Here is an 18,125-nt window from a genome sequence, read left to right as displayed (position 1 = left end):
CTGATCTAACTATAACGTGGAATTTCATTGGTTTTTTACGAGTGAAATGTACAGCTAACTATAACATGTGTGAAACCTATGGTTTTTTAAGTGAATTATATATATATATGCGGATTTCCTATGGAAAATAGGTCCTAACTATAACTACCTACTGGCGACTGCCAGTAGGTAATATATATATATATATATATATATATATCATCCAACGATTTACTTCGCAGTAAACCAATTAGCACGCACTCACAGTCTGTTAAACAGACTGTGAGTGCGTGCTAATTGGTTTACTGCGAAGTAAATCGTTGGATGATACAATACGGCATGGCTCGGCCACAGCACTGCACCGGATAAAGACGCGCCAGGGGCCCTACGAACGGAGCTGTTTTGGATATATATATATATATATATATATATATATATATATATATATATATATATATACTCCAAGGTACGTAGTGGGGGAGTTAGGAGTAGTACATCTGTACTTCCCTATATGCACTTACCTTTCAATATTTTGTCCCTCGATATTCTGTCCACGATATTCTTGTATATGGATATTCTTGGGTTCGATATTCACTACTACAAAACATAATTTACATACTGAAAGGTTTGATCTCTCACCTCATTGATGGTCTTATACTCAGCATCTGCTGCTACAGGTAAACCCTTGGGACGGTGGTTGGGATCGAGGAGGGAGGGGGGAAGTTGACAGATGACGGAAAAGGTATAATTAAATATAAAAATAATACCTATTTTGTCATCTGTCGTCCACCCCCCACCACACCTTGCCCCGCCTCACTGCATCATCGTGCTTACCTGTGCTGGCCGCTGCTGCTTATACTGCGGGTTTCTTCTAGAGTGTGCAGGAAGTATTTGCTATGCAATACTATCAGAATAATGCACTGCTGAAAGGCAGAACTAAACAGAACAAATTAAAAAACGAATAAATTAATTATCTTCCGGCCTTCCTTCTGTAATTTGATGGCACGTTGCACCTGCTGCCTTACCTCTCCCTATGAAACCATTAGCCCAAGCAATATTTACTTGAGTAGATGCTTAAGGTCGCTATCATGCAATAGAATTTTGCTCCAAACATCACTAGAGACATGAGGGAGGTATCTATGGCAACTTTGTTGCATTGCTGCCACTCTGTTGGGCTGGGACAAAGCGTAATATTTATAAATAAATACATAAATAAATAAACAAACAAACAATTAAAGAAATAGAGCCTCAAGTTTTTTTAGTAGCCCACCACTGAAGAATGCTGTGGTTGCCAAGCACCAGAGTTACCTAGCTTTGATTCAGCCTTATCCCATGTGTTTATCTCACTCTTCCAAGTTCTTTTTAATTTCTTTCACTGCCACTGTTTCCCAGTTTTCTCTCTTTTTATGGGATAAAGGCTGATAAATAGAAATACGTTCAGATTCCCCACCTGTACAATTTAAGCACTGTGTCAGATCCTTCCATATTTGTTTTTAGAGTTTTATATAGCACAAACTAGACCCGCAGATATCAGGTATCAGAGCACTTTACATGAGCACCAGTTTTGTTACAGATAGACACTTTCATTTTTGTTATGCACAGCGAGATTAAGTGATTTGGCCAGAATCACAGGATGTTGAGCGTCAATGGCTAGACTCGAACCCGGTTCCCCAGCTTCGAGGTCGACCGCTCTGGCCATAAGGCTACATCAATGTTTCCCATTGAGTCATGTGTCCACAATTGGCAACTAATGAAAAACAACCACTTGCCAAAGTTGTAGTGGATGCTTAACTCAACCTTGAGCAGTATTGTTGATACTAATTTCTTTTTTAATAAATGGGTCAATGCAGCAGAAGAGTTTGACCTTCTTTAAGAGTGGTTGGAAAGATTCTACTACTCATGAATATTTTTTAATGGAGCTAAACAATTTAAATGTACGGCATATTATTAAAAATATTTAGATTTGAAGTCCTCATTTTAAGGCTCACTTCTGAAAAGAAACCCAATGCAGATTTTAATAATTTTCCAACAATTCATGGTCTGGCTTAGTAGACAGGTATAATGTTTAAATTTATAGCTAGTTAGTGACAGAAACTCAGATTTATTAAAGACTTCAGAATGTTATGCATCTCAGACTTAGTAATCTGTATTATGCATCTCTTTTCTTCATCAGTTACATTAAAATTCGGTACAAGAAAAAACATATATTTACCAAAACCACCAGAATCCAAACTGCAAACTGCAAACAAAAACAATCATTGAAAAAGGAAATAGTTCCTGCTTTCTTAAGCTATAGACTTTCCCGGTGTATTTGCCAATGCTTTGCAACAGCAGCAAGAAAAAAGAAGAAAAGAAAAGAGTTGTAATGACATGAGTGTTTATGCATCATAACGCTGCTGGATAACTTATATGTGATGAAGTTTAAGCATGCATGCTCACCACGCATGCACATGCGTATTAAATGCTGCGGGTACCATTTTTTGTTTTTTAATTTACCAATCTAAGATGGCGAGTGACACTTGGAGTTAAAAGTACAAGATTTTACTTGAGCAAAAGTGCTTTTTTGACAGGAGAGCTGCCTGCCAGCAAATGCAAGTACTGAGCCTACAAAAAAAACATAAAAGTAAATCATTTTAGTTTAAGGACCACAAGGAAGTTTGGAGCATTGGAGGAGCCGGTGGGGGAGCTGGTTACATTGGAGCAACAGGGATGGATGTTGGAAAGAATGGAAAGGGTGAGGGCCAGCAACATGTGGAAGGAAGTGACCCGCTTAGGGTCACTCGGGTCACTCACGACCACCTCTCAGCCTTCCTCACAAATGAAGAGTCTGTCAGACAGTAGGGAATACAAACCAAAGGTATTTATTAGTAGTACACTCAAGTGGATTCCGGTCTGACCAGCCTCCTTGGATTGCTGCAGAGGGAGTGACTTCTGTCAACATGGTAGCACATAATGTACATTTCCAGAACCACTAAAGACACGCCCAGGCTGAAACTTTCCATTTGGTAGCTGGTGAACAAAGGAGATACAGTAGGATGGGCTGCAATCCTGGGACCGGGTACATGCTATCTCAGCGTCAAGGTAACTCTGCCTGTGCCCCGCCGCTCTAAGGGTGGGAGCAGGCCTATCTAGTGAGAAAGGTATGTCATTACAAAACAGTCTATTCATTAGTACAGCGAAGCTCAACCTTGGATAAATGAAAATAAAAATACGCGCAGCTGCTTTCTGCTGAGGCAGACAGAATGAGAAGAGATGAGTTTCGATTATGGCTCAAAATGGCGGCTCAACTTAAAATAGTGCTGCAAATGCTAACTTTACATAGGGAAATATGCAAGCAAAACGAGTACATAGCATTTACATTTCGACAGACCCTCCTTTTAGCAAAAGCTAACCATTGAAAGTTGAGAGAATATGGAGTGTAACATTGCATGTACATAACAAATGATCTTCAAAATTCAGAGCAATCCACGTATTCAGCATCAAGGGAAGATGAGTCCTCAAATACACCCTTGTCTATTTGCATAAAACTATCTATGCCGTTCTGGGTCTTAATCACAGCATGGGCATCATGGATGGGTGTATTCTGCTTTGGGGTAAGGAGTGTAATGCAATAAGAGCAACAGGCCGGGAGACATTGAATACAGATGCAACATGCGAGGAAGATACCAGTGACTACAGCTAGGAAAGCAAGGATCTTCCAACCCCAGGACGTAAACATACCCCAAAACCACCCATTTAAGGTCCAAGTACCATTTTCCTGATGAATGTCACAGGAGAGTCTGTGTAATTTCAGTATGGCAGCAGATACTTGGGGGCATGGTCAGGTATATATACGCAGCTGCTACTACCAATGACGCGACAGGCACCATCCCGATCAACATGGATAACGTCTAAGACCTTCCTGTTTTGTAACGTAACTAATCTCGTAGCCTGGAGCTCTACTGTATTATTTGTCACTATCCCCGCTGTGGCATTAATAACTGCCTCCACAACTCGAGTGAGCTGATGAATTTCTACACTATTGACTATGGGACCCCAGAAGGGGAAAAGGCCCTTTGCGACATCCTCTAATTGTTGTGCCGCTGTATCTGTCCGATCTACATACTGCGGATCAAGGACCCTTTTTATCCAGGACAGGCGTGTACTTTTACGCTGCAATTGTTGAGCTCTGTGATAAATGGATGGAGCAACATACACAGGGGAAGGAGGAAAGAGAGATAACATCTACCCAACCAACCCCTTGGGAGCCATACATTAGAGTGAGATCCACAGACAAAATATACATTGGGGGGGGGGGGGTGGAATTAAGGGAGTACTATTGGTCATTCTCAATTCATATGTGGAGTTGCATCTGCTCTCCCCTACCATCACCTTTCCTGTCACCTGAACACAGAGAGTAGCTGTCGGGTTGATCGCCGACACTGGCATTGGCTCATCTTCAGTAACATTACGAGCCTGGAAAGACTAGAAATACTCAGACGTGTTAAACCCCTGAAAATCAGCCATTTCTATTGGAAGCCACGTCTCATTCATTACATTTTTATATGCGTTTATACAGGTCTTTAAAAACATTCTACCAAATATATCCTGTCCTGCCTGTCTCCCGAGAGAAACCCAATGATGGAATTGTACATTTTGTTCCTTAGTGCGTGAATGAGCAGGTGCCTTATTCAGAGTAGGAAGTGGGGAATGTTGTTGCACCATGCTAAGCAATTCAAACCATCCCTCACAACTACTAATGTACAACAGGGGCATGGACAACACATTTTCAACTTTGTGAGTCACTGAGGGAAGCAAGCTGCATACCCAGCAATTAGTTTTGTTAGACACATTGTGAACTTGATGCAACATTTACACAGAAACATTTCCAGTGAAGACAACCTATGCATTGCCTTGTGTGGAGCCAAAGTGACAAAAACATGTTCGGGGGGAGGAGTCGTTGCACCAACCAAAAGGTGTACCGGATATTTCCCCTCCAGGAACCATGCTATTCCAAGTACTGTCATTAAAGAGATCACAACGATCACTACAAAAACTATTTTACTCTTTGTGGACCAACCGGACCAACTAGACCACTCCTGCTCTAAACGCGGTGCTGCAAATGGCTGTTCCTGCTCAGTAATGGGCCGATCAAACAGATACATTGTAATCAAGGGAAAGGGAATGCAGTGGAACTGATGACAAAAGGGGGACAAATGCTCCCAGTGTCCGTCTGAGCCTCACTGGTAGACTCCTATTGTTCATCCTTGGCGCTCTTGAGCACTGGTGGTGGAGCTGCTCAGTCCTAGCTTGGATCCGTATCCCACCTTGCAGGGTAACATACTTCCCTCCTGGGGAGCACACTCAGCTCACACTGAATAATGTTCGGAACAGTGCACCAGTCTCATGCCTGCCTAGACTAACACAGTTGGTACACCCTGACTTCCGGAGTCCATTCCTGCTAATCTGACTTCTCCTTTGGTGCACTGTTCCTCCGTCGGGGGCGCAAATTGTACCTGGCAGTTTTAGGCACAGAGGGGTCTGTAAAAAGGGGCTCAGACACAGAGGGGCCAGTGAAAAAGGACTCTTCAATAGCCTTGATCACTGGGGACACTGCTCCATTTAGTGCCTCATTGTTCTCGGCCTCTGTTTGGGTCCAGGTGAGCTTAGAATCCAAAAAGGGGACAAACCGTGGGACTTGTTCCTGCTCGGAGTCCCCAATTCCTTCCTTGACCCACTGATCATAAGGCAAGGGTAGAGGCACTCTGCTGCAGTGTTGGCTATGAATCCAGTTCTTTGGGCCAGTGACCTTCACTGCTGTGCGGGTGGCAAGCAGGACCTGGACAGGTCCCTTCCACTTCGGCTCCAAGCTCTTCTTCCTCTGGAAATTCCGGATTAAGATGAAGTCACTAGGCCGAATGTCATGTCCTGGCCCCTCAGGTACTGGCGGTAGAGAATCCTGGATCTGCTGGAGGATAGAACGCTGCTTTTATTTAACTCATACAGATATTCCACTAACAGAGGATATTCAATTTCAGAGAATCTTCGGGGACACGGGACACCCCAGACATTCGCCGGGCATCCAAACACGACCTCGTAGGGTGACAGTCCTGTCCTAGAATGTGCTGTAGCTCTTGTGGGCAAAAGGGCTAATGGTAAAGCATCTGGCCGCTGCAACCCTGTGCTCTCCTGAATCTTCGCCAATTTAAGTATTAGAGTACCATTGTACTTCTCAACCAAACCTGCAGACTGGGGGTGATTTGCAGCATGACATTTTTGTCTGGTATGTAGTCCCTCACAAACTAACTGAATGACTTTTGCAATAAAGGGGCTTCCTTTATCACTCCAAATCAAACGGGACAAGCCAAAGCGAGGAAAGAACCCCTTCAGGAGTACCTGTACAGTCGCTATGGCTATGTTTTCTATCGTGGGATAAGCCTCAACCCATTTATTTACTGCACAAACCACCATTAATACATATTTCAAATTGTTGACTGAATACATCTCTATGCAATCTATCTAGAGGACCTCAAAAGGGAAACTGGGAGTTGCAAAATTACCTGGTGGCGTAGGGTTACCTTTTCCAGGATTGTGCATCATGCATGCTATACAATATTTGACCAAATGAGCGACAGTCTTTGGGATATTATCATTTTGCCATACAGGGTCTAGCAACTTACAAATACCTTTAGCCCTGATATGAACTGGCCCATGTGCCATGGTGACTACGGGAAGAACATATGCATCTGGTAGCATCCATCTCTGTTTCCCTGACTTATCCGTCCAACACCCCTCCTCATCCAAACGTGCTGTGCATTCCTGCCATTTTGCTAATTCCTCAATGGTTGCCTCACTTTGAATCTCCTTGACACTTTCCAGCGTAGCCTCAAACATGTTGACCTTGGGCACCCACCTAGCAGGACCTGCTACAAACATCCTTTTCAGCTTCGTCCTGGCTGGCTCCTTAGCTGTCTGGTCTGCAAAGGCATTCCCCTGACCCACATTGTCAGTAATTGTCTTGTGGACGCTGCACTTTACTATTGCTAGTTTCCTAGGGAGTGTCAAAGTCGACAAAAGCCTATGTATAAGGGGTCCATGCTGTATTTTCATCCCATGGAAGGTGAGAAACCCTCCCTCTACCCAGAGCCGCCCAAAATTATGGGCAACTCCGAAAGCATACTGACTGTCAGTATAGATATTGACAGCCAGTCCCTCACTCAACTCGCAGGCTCGAATAAGGGCAACGAGCTCGGCAGCTTGGAGCGACTGATAGGTAACTTGTGACGTCTCAACTACCGTGGACAGTGTCGTGATTGCATATGCGGCTGTTGTAGTGCCATCTGGTAGCTTTAAGCAAGAGATGTTCAAACAAAAGTTTGAAAAAAGGCGCACTATCCACCTGCCCTATAAGGTGCGACTGGTAGATCTATACAAGTGAACAAATGTATTAGTACATCGCTACGCTAAACAAAAGTAAACGAAAGGCACCTATTGTGCCATTTTCAATGCAAGTTGTGAAGTAGCGTCATAAGTGAAGAATAAAGTAAACTAAACCATGGGTATGATTTGAAACAATTTGGCAATTCAACTTAAAGCAATAACAGTAGTGATGATAACTTGGAAACAACACAGTGGCAAAAGAATGGTTTGTGAATCTTCATAAGTTTCTGAGATTCCTCTTTATTTTCTTAGCATGTTCAAAAAGAAGAGCGTCTGGTGTCCCAATGCATTTCGGTGTGACACACACCTTCTTCAGGGGCATACTGTAACAATATATACATATAGGTATATAAGTCAATTCGAAATTGAAAACAATGTAAGTGTCAAAACAAACTTATATATATGTACGACTGTGACATTGTATGATATTTAATAAACCTTGATATCCAGTTCTAACCAGCCGTCATCAGCATGCAACTGACGTGAGAACCATTTTTTAACAACAAGCGGGAAAAGGATGCAATGGATGAAAGGAGAAAAAGATGAAAGGAGAAAAAAGAAGAAAAGAAGAGAAGGTTTTTTGAAATAAAGTTTATTGAAGATTGACACCCAAAAAAGTAAAGATAAAAGAAAAGAATACCAAAATGACACCAGTGGGTGTTGAATCGTGATACCTATTACGAATCAACTAACTATCTAAAAAGTGCCCGTCCAAGTGAAAAAGTGAATACTGACGTATTAGGTGCTCGAGTGAACCAAAGGAACCACCATAATCTGACCATAATAGCCTGCGGAGGACTCACCTCCCAACGTTCAAATATCAAACATAAAATGTCAAACGAAGCACAAGAAAGGGTCCTGGTCCTCGCTCACACAACCTGTGTATCAAAAATTGAAAAGAACGTTCTAGTGTTACCAAAAGGTTGGAATCGTGAATGAAACGGAAAGGAAATGGTGTACCCGACTTAAAGTGCAATTTACTTCACCTCATTCATAATACGTATGCGTCCAACTTCAAACGGCAATAAGCGCTTTTGAAGAACCGTGTCCAAAGACGTCTAAGATTGAGAAAATGATGCAAACATAGTGTCGTTAGCTTAATGCCTACAGCGAACAAACTGAAAAGCGGTTAAGGTTATCTATAAAGAACCAGTGAGTCGTCACCAATACACGTACCTTTTAATACAACGTGCTGTGTGATCTAGAAAAAATCCTGTTGTCGGGCAGCAAAGATTCGTTGTAACTAGAAGCGTACGGGTGCATATTTAAAAGCCGTGGGGATCATGTGACCAAAAGGAAACTGGTGAACAACGAAAGAGGACTATTACGGGCGCCATGTCGGAACGGGTGCCTGATCATGACCACAATTCCAGTGAAAAGTAAAAGCAGACGATATAAAGTACAGGGAACATGAAAAGAGAAAACCGTTTCAAAGGTATCAGAGAAGTAGACGGCAAGAGTGCCATGTAAGAAGTTTACCGAAGTAGGCAAACAAAATGCATCAGTGAAATAACAATAACAAGCATAAGTGAAATGTCAAACAGATGTGAAACAAATATAACACATATAAAACAAATATCAAACAAATAAAAAATATAAAACAAAATGCAATCTTCAATCCTCAACAGTGGAGATAGCTGTAAAATGTATTTGTAATGCAACCATACTCAATCACAGAAAATGTATCAGTTCTATTTTGTCATTCAAACCCCCAGGGCTCATGGTCTGTAAAAAACGTATCCAGAATGTTTCTCTTTGAGCCAAGTGCCTGTTGGGGTCAGCATGTAAAAGATCGGATATCTGCTCAAGTACAGTGAATCGGAGTTGAGGTATGGTATGCTTGTGTGTATTCCAGTGTAATGCCAGACAAGATTTCTGATTAAAAGTGCGAATAGCACTTTTGTGTTCAGTTACCCGTATTTTTACTTTTCGGGTTGTTCTCCCCACATAAACTTGACCACAGGGACATTTGATAGCATATACTACCATAGCTGTGTTGCAATCTGAAGAATGTTTTAACTTAATGGGTTTGCCCGTGTGTGGATGTGTAAAGGTGTCACCCACCATGACATTCCCACAGTGACCACAATTGTAGCATTTACGCATCCCTGAGTGTTTGAGCAGTTGTGAATTGGGGGTTCTCTTGGCCAAAATCTCTCTGATGTTCTTAGATCTAGAAAAGGCAAAAATAGGTTTGGCATGAAAGACATTCGTGAAATCATTTTCTTGCTCTATAATCTCCCATCTCCTGATGATGCTACGTTTAATCGCCATAGCTGATGTGGAAAATTTTAAAACACAAACTTCACGTTTAGACTCAGGTTTTTCAGTTTTTTTCAATAATTGCATTCTGTCCATACTGTACGCCTTATGTTTCGCCAAGTCCAGAACGGGTGCTGGGTAACCTCTGTCTAAGTATTGTTGATACATGATATCAGTATCAATTTTCCCTTGGTCATCATCAGAACTGATTCTACGCACCCGGATAAACTGAGATAAAGGTAAGTGGTTTTTCAGGGATTGTGAGTGGAAACTCCGAAAATGTAATGCGTTATTTCTATCGGTTGGTTTCTTGAAGATCCTGGTTGTTAATGTAGAGTTGCATTTTTCAATCTGAATATCCAAATAGTTGATGGTGGTATCATTGATGGAATGTGTGAATTTGATGTGGGGATGACAGTCATTCAAGCTTGAAATTGCATTCTCCAAAGATTCTTTCGTACCCCGCCATAAAACCAGGATATCATCAATGTATCTGAGATACAGTAGTAGATGTTCAGTCCATGAACTGTTGTTCAAAACATGCTCGTCCTCGAATTTGGCCATGAAGATGTTGGCATATGTGGGTGCCCCAGTAAAACCCATTGACGTGCCAGTCTTTTGAAGATAGAACTGTTGCTTCCAAGAAAAATAGCTGTGGTATAAGCTGAATTGAAGTAACTCAAGCAAAAAAATATTCAAGGTTTCTGCATAGTCATGTCGAAGCAACATCCATTCAACCGCCTCAATACCTTCCCCATGGGGGATTGAGGTGTAGAGGGCTGTAACATCTATGGTAGCAAGGAGCACCTCTTCTGAGTTGGGTAGCATGACTTTTTGAAGTTTATTGAGACAATCCGTGGTATCTTGTACATATGTCACCCATTTCTGAACCAGTGGTTGTAAAAAATGGTCGATGAATTTACCTAATGGTTCATGTAACGACCCGCAACCTGCCACAATGGGGCGAAATGGTGGGTCTACCGGGTTCTTATGCATCTTGGGAAGCATGTATATGTGTGGCCTTTTGGGGTAGTTGTTACTTAAGAATCTGAAAGTATTGTCGTTGATCCAATTTAAATCTTTGGCTTTTGTCAATATCGACGACAAAGATTTTTGAAAAATGTCAGTCGGATCTGTGTCTAAAACCAAGTACGTGTCAGTATCCGAAACATGCTGATCCACTTTGGCCTCATAAAAAGTAGTATCCATGATTACTAGGGCACCACCCTTATCAGCAGGTTGGAAAGTTAAGTTTCTGTTGGAGGCTAAGTTTCTGAGTGTTGTCCATTCTTTCTGACTTAGGTTGCTCTTAATCGTTGTAGCTTGATGAGAATGTAAAAGGTCTTTTTTCACAAGAGTTTCAAATAAATCAATGGCCTTGTGACTGGTCGGTGCCATGAAAGTACTTTTGGGCCTGAATTTTTTTGTTGCGATGTCCTCTGCTACGGTACTGGATGAATCCTGTGCGATATTATGGAAGAACCACCGTAGTCTTAGTTTTCGGGTGAATTTGAAAAGTGCAATTTCTGTTTCCAGTGCATGAGTGCGATAGGTTGGCACGAAAGACATACCCTTGTTCAGTAAGGTTTTTTCGATGGGTTTCAAATGTACACTAGAGATATTCATGATTAATTCCTCCGAGGGTTCCGTCGGCCTCCGTTTGTTGTTGTCTTTTTTGGTACCTTTTCCCCTCCTGATTCGCCTGTAGCGCCTCCCGTTGTTGACGTACCCTCTGGGGGATGGTTGGACGTCCGACCCAGGTCTAAAAAAGGTGTTTGTTTGCTCGTGCCACTGGTAGAAGGGGTGCTCTCAGTAGTAGTGGTAACCAAAGGAGTGCGAGTGGGAAGTATGTCTTGCTCAGTTGCAATGCTCTCTTCAGAGGTCGAGGCCTCAGGTTTACGAAAAGTTCTTCTTTGGGCGTACACCTCTGCCCAGGTGTACACCTCATCGAGCTTATAGTCAATAGTGTCTCTACGAAATTTCCGCAATTTGCGGTCATGCACTTCTTTTGCATGTTCATCCAATTTATCGTTCATGTCTTTTAGGGTTTGTTGTAATTCCTCAGACGTTAGTCTCTGTGAGAGGTCATCTTTCAGGTCCTTAATCTCTACTTCTAGTTCTTTTAGAATGACTGATAGTTCCTCGACTATCAATAAAATGAGATCTAAGGAGCATTTATTCAGAATTGCGAACCATTTATTCATAAACGGTTTATTGAATTTGAATAACATGGGTCTCAGTGCTATGCGTAACCCTCTTGGGATCCGCTTGGCCTTGTGATACTGGATAAGTGTGGTTGCATGCAGTCTTTGGTTGATTTCCCGCCTTAATGTGTAATGTAGTTGTTTGAGTAATTGGCTGGTCGATCCGGATGGGGCTTGAAAGGCCCTTGTCTCATCTATGAGAGAGTATATGTTTGCTGCTTCTTCAGCAGAGTAGCCTTTTGTTTCTGCTTGGTTAGTGGTTAGATGGGAAATGTCATCGCAATCCATGTTGGGTGCTAGTTGTCAAAAGTGAGGCTGATAGGTAAATGTCAATGATAACAAATTTAGACAAACTGCACTCCTATGTTTTAAATACAGATTAATCAAAAAGTACTGACAGTAATCATGAGTTAATCAAAGGTGCTGCCTTTTTATAGCCAGTGCAACCCCTACACAGGCCCTAGAGAATAACAAAAGATGTTCAAACAAAAGTTTGAAAAATGGCGGGGTACGAAAGAATCTTTGGAGAATGCAATTTCAAGCTTGAATGACTGTCATCCCCACATCAAATTCACACATTCCATCAATGATACCACCATCAACTATTTGGATATTCAGATTGAAAAATGCAACTCTACATTAACAACCAGGATCTTCAAGAAACCAACCGATAGAAATAACGCATTACATTTTCGGAGTTTCCACTCACAATCCCTGAAAAACCACTTACCTTTATCTCAGTTTATCCGGGTGCGTAGAATCAGTTCTGATGATGACCAAGGGAAAATTGATACTGATATCATGTATCAACAATACTTAGACAGAGGTTACCCAGCACCCGTTCTGGACTTGGCGAAACATAAGGCGTACAGTATGGACAGAATGCAATTATTGAAAAAAACTGAAAAACCTGAGTCTAAACGTGAAGTTTGTGTTTTAAGATTTTCCACATCAGCTATGGCGATTAAACGTAGCATCATCAGGAGATGGGAGATTATAGAGCAAGAAAATGATTTCACGAATGTCTTTCATGCCAAACCTATTTTTGCCTTTTCTAGATCTAAGAACATCAGAGAGATTTTGGCCAAGAGAACCCCCAATTCACAACTGCTCAAACACTCAGGGATGCGTAAATGCTACAATTGTGGTCACTGTGGGAATGTCATGGTGGGTGACACCTTTACACATCCACACACGGGCAAACCCATTAAGTTAAAACATTCTTCAGATTGCAACACAGCTATGGTAGTATATGCTATCAAATGTCCCTGTGGTCAAGTTTATGTGGGGAGAACAACCCGAAAAGTAAAAATACGGGTAACTGAACACAAAAGTGCTATTCGCACTTTTAATCAGAAATCTTGTCTGGCATTACACTGGAATACACACAAGCATACCATACCTCAACTCCGATTCACTGTACTTGAGCAGATATCCGATCTTTTACATGCTGACCCCAACAGGCACTTGGCTCAAAGAGAAACATTCTGGATACGTTTTTTACAGACCATGAGCCCTGGGGGTTTGAATGACAAAATAGAACTGATACATTTTCTGTGATTGAGTATGGTTGCATTACAAATACATTTTACAGCTATCTCCACTGTTGAGGATTGAAGATTGCATTGTGTTTTATATTGTTTTATATTGTTTTATATTTTTTATTTGTTTGATATTTGTTTTATATGTGTTATATTTGTTTCACATCTGTTTGACATTTGACTTATGCTTGTTATTGTTATTTCACTGATGCATTTTGTTTGCCTACTTCGGTAAACTTCTTACATGGCACTCTTGCCGTCTACTTCTCTGATACCTTTGAAACGGTTTTCTCTTTTCATGTTCCCTGTACTTTATATCGTCTGCTTTTACTTTTCACTGGAATTGTGGTCATGATCAGGCACCCGTTCCGACATGGCGCCCGTAATAGTCCTCTTTCGTTGTTCACCAGTTTCCTTTTGGTCACATGATCCCCACGGCTTTTAAATATGCACCCGTACGCTTCTAGTTACAACGAATCTTTGCTGCCCGACGACAGGATTTTTTCTAGATCACACAGCACGTTGTATTAAAAGGTACGTGTATTGGTGACGACTCACTGGTTCTTTATAGATAACCTTAACCGCTTTTCAGTTTGTTCGCTGTAGGCATTAAGCTAACGACACTATGTTTGCATCATTTTCTCAATCTTAGACGTCTTTGGACACGGTTCTTCAAAAGCGCTTATTGCCGTTTGAAGTTGGACGCATACGTATTATGAATGAGGTGAAGTAAATTGCACTTTAAGTCGGGTACACCATTTCCTTTCCGTTTCATTCACGATTCCAACCTTTTGGTAACACTAGAACGTTCTTTTCAATTTTTGATACACAGGTTGTGTGAGCGAGGACCAGGACCCTTTCTTGTGCTTCGTTTGACATTTTATGTTTGATATTTGAACGTTGGGAGGTGAGTCCTCCGCAGGCTATTATGGTCAGATTATGGTGGTTCCTTTGGTTCACTCGAGCACCTAATACGTCAGTATTCACTTTTTCACTTGGACGGGCACTTTTTAGATAGTTAGTTGATTCGTAATAGGTATCACGATTCAACACCCACTGGTGTCATTTTGGTATTCTTTTCTTTTATCTTTACTTTTTTGGGTGTCAATCTTCAATAAACTTTATTTCAAAAAACTTTCTCTTCTTTTCTTCTTTTTTCTCCTTTCATCTTTTTCTCCTTTCATCCATTGCATCCTTTTCCCGCTTGTTGTTAAAAAATGGTTCTCACGTCAGTTGCATGCTGATGACGGCTGGTTAGAACTGGATATCAAGGTTTATTAAATATCATACAATGTCACAGTCGTACATATATATAAGTTTGTTTTGACACTTACATTGTTTTCAATTTCGAATTGACTTATATACCTATATGTATATATTGTTACAGTATGCCCCTGAAGAAGGTGTGTGTCACACCGAAATGCATTGGGACACCAGACGCTCTTCTTTTTGAACATGCTAAGAAAATAAAGAGGAATCTCAGAAACTTATGAAGATTCACAAACCATTCTTTTGCCACTGTGTTGTTTCCAAGTTATCATCACTACTGTTATTGCTTTAAGTTGAATTGCCAAATTGTTTCAAATCATACCCATGGTTTAGTTTACTTTATTCTTCACTTATGACGCTACTTCACAACTTGCATTGAAAATGGCACAATAGGTGCCTTTCGTTTACTTTTGTTTAGCGTAGCGATGTACTAATACATTTGTTCACTTGTATAGATCTACCAGTCGCACCTTATAGGGCAGGTGGATAGTGCGCCTTTTTTCAAACTTTTGTTTGAACATCTTTTGTTATTCTCTAGGGCCTGTGTAGGGGTTGCACTGGCTATAAAAAGGCAGCACCTTTGATTAACTCATGATTACTGTCAGTACTTTTTGATTAATCTGTATTTAAAACATAGGAGTGCAGTTTGTCTAAATTTGTTATCATTGAGCTTTAAGCAAGAGCCATCGACATATAGTTCCCCTTAGGGGCCAGATAAGGGAACATCAGTCAAGTCTACCCTCCTTTCGTCTCATCCTCCGTTCGGAAGATACAATCATGTGTATCAATTTCCTCACTCTCAGAAAGGAGGGGTAGTAACGTGGCTGGGTTCAGAGTGGCACATCTTTTGATCGTGACATGTGGTGCAAAGAGGGTTAGCTCATAGCCGGTCAGACATGCACTGGTGAGGTGCTGTGTTTTATTCAAAAGAGTATCCACTGCATGGGGCACCATAACTGTGAGGTCAGTATCAAGTACGAGCCCAGCCGATTGTCTTTTAGAGACATACACAGCCGCGACCGCTCTTAGACAGCTCGGGAGAGCTCTTGTGACAGGGTCTAGGACAGCAGAAAAATAAGCATATGGCCGCTGCTTACCTCCAAATGCCTGTGTTAAAACAGAAAGCGCATAACCAGCCGTCTCGTTTACGTACAGCACAAACGGCTTTGCATAGTCAGGCATACCAAGCACAGGTGCAGAGCAAACAGCAACTTTTAATTGCTCAAAAGACTGCTGACATTCAGGCATCCAAGGCAAGAGTTCATGCACATCTTTAGTGGTTAGTGCAAGCAGGGGTTTTGTTAATAACTAATAGTTAGGGACCCAATGACGACAATAGGAAGTAATGCCAATAAAAGCATGCACATCCTTTTGAGTTTTAGGGATATGCATTTTAACAATGGCACTGATGCGCTCAGGGGTCAATCTCTCACCCTCCTTCGACAGTAGGTGACCCAAGTAGGTGACCTACTGTTGACAATGTTGAAATTTGGAAAGAGACATTTTATGTCCGTAGTGTGCCAAATCCAGCAACAATTTAACTGTACTGTTTTTGCAACCCTTTTCAGTGTCAGAAGCAATGAGATGAGTGTCTGTAAATTGGAGCAATCATTACCTGGAGGAAGCGTAAAGGAGTCCAATTGGGCTTTTAAAGCTTGTCTATATATATACTAGGGCTCTCAGTATAGCCCTGAGGAACTCAGCAGAATCTAAAACTTCTGCCAGCTAGGGTAAAACCGAACAAGTACCTGGAATCTGGATTGATTGGAATACTAAAGAATGCATTTTTTTGGTCAATGTCAGAGAAGAATTTAGCAGTAGAAGGAATCATTGTCTAAAAGGCAGTGATGTCAGGGACCACCGTGAACTGTAGAACTACTATTTTATGTATTGCGCGCAAATCAATCACAAAACAATAAACATCTGGATAATCATCAGAAGAGCCCGAAAGTGCCCTCTTAAGAATGGGAAGAATATGGCTATTCCACATATTAGCAGTCACCTCCTCAACAACTCCTGACTTAATCAAGTCCTGTATAATTTGTAACAAGGCTTGCTCTCCCGCTTGCGGTATTTTGTACCGAGGAATACGAGGCAAAATGGCATTGTCTTTAATGTTGATGGAAACTGGGGGTATCTGCAATAGTCCAACGTCCGTGTCATTTGTTGCCCACAATGTGGGCGGCACGTCCTTAAATTCAGCAGGGAGGGGCGTATCTTTGGACAGACACTGCTTAGTGCTGACCACATTCAGGCCCATCGTCATGTAAACACCTTCCGGGGAACAATAAATAGTAGCATGCAACTTCTTTAATAAATCTAATCCCATCAGATGTTCTCCGCAATTAGATGTCAACAAAAATGGCGAATCCACAGTAGAAGGACATATAGTCATTATAAGAGGTTTGGAAATGGGGCTCACAACTGGTACACCCGAAAATCCTACCAAAACATTATGATGGCCGGAAAGAGATGCCCTGGGGACCAGTGGACTAGAAATAGAGCTATTCATTGCACCTGTATCCACCAAAAATTCCTTAGCTGAGCCATGCAAATCTGCTCATCTACAGGTACCTGAACTGGTCCTGCACCCTGTCCCTGGCTATCCTAGCTGTGAGACATACCTGTCACCTTGTCTAAATCATAGTCATCATGATAAAACTGCCGCCCCTATTGTCATTTAAGTAGTTACTATCCGGGCGATCCTGTAATGTTGCAGTATGCTGAGCTCTGTCCTGTCCACTAGCTCAACGACCCCGGACAGAAGAACCTTGTCCTCTAGGGGCCGCGACTTTAAGCAACAACACCGGACACTAGCTACGCCAATGTCCCTCCTCTTTACAATATGCATACTGATTTGGCCCTACTGGCATTGTATTCCAGCTGGTACGAGGAAGTTGATGGACCGTACCACCACGTCCTCCACCATTCCCTCGAGAGGACTGCTGCAACAACACCTTCATCTTCAATTCATTATGCCTTTTCTCCACCTTCTCCTTCTCCTCATTTTCCTTGTGCTCATAATACAGTGCCATACTCAGAATTACAGAAGGGAAGGAGGTAGTCCAAGTACTCTCCAAGGCCTGTGACTGAGTCGCGATCTCAGGAAGCAGGTTCCTAATGAATCTATTAACAAACAATCTGACACCCCCCTCCACCGACAAATTCTGGCTTCTAAAATCTAAAACCACGCCTTCGAAACGAGTGAAAAAATCAGACATACTCTCATCCTTCTTCTGACGACATGCCGTTAACTTGTCCCAATCTACCCTTCTCAGTGAAATGAGAGAATACATATACATAATAATCCGGCCAGGCAAAGCTAGTTTCTCAGCCTTAGGCTTCTCACCAGACTTCCTCTCTTGGTCCCATGCTTTAATCTGATCCCAGCTACCACTCAATTCCACAACATGGTCCTGTGTGTGCACCTGTCTCCAAATATCAACAGGCA

Source organism: Triturus cristatus, chromosome 1_2, assembly GCF_964204655.1.
Source record: "Triturus cristatus chromosome 1_2, aTriCri1.1, whole genome shotgun sequence".
NCBI lineage: Eukaryota > Metazoa > Chordata > Amphibia > Caudata > Salamandridae > Triturus > Triturus cristatus.
This window is presented reverse-complemented; position numbering follows the sequence as displayed.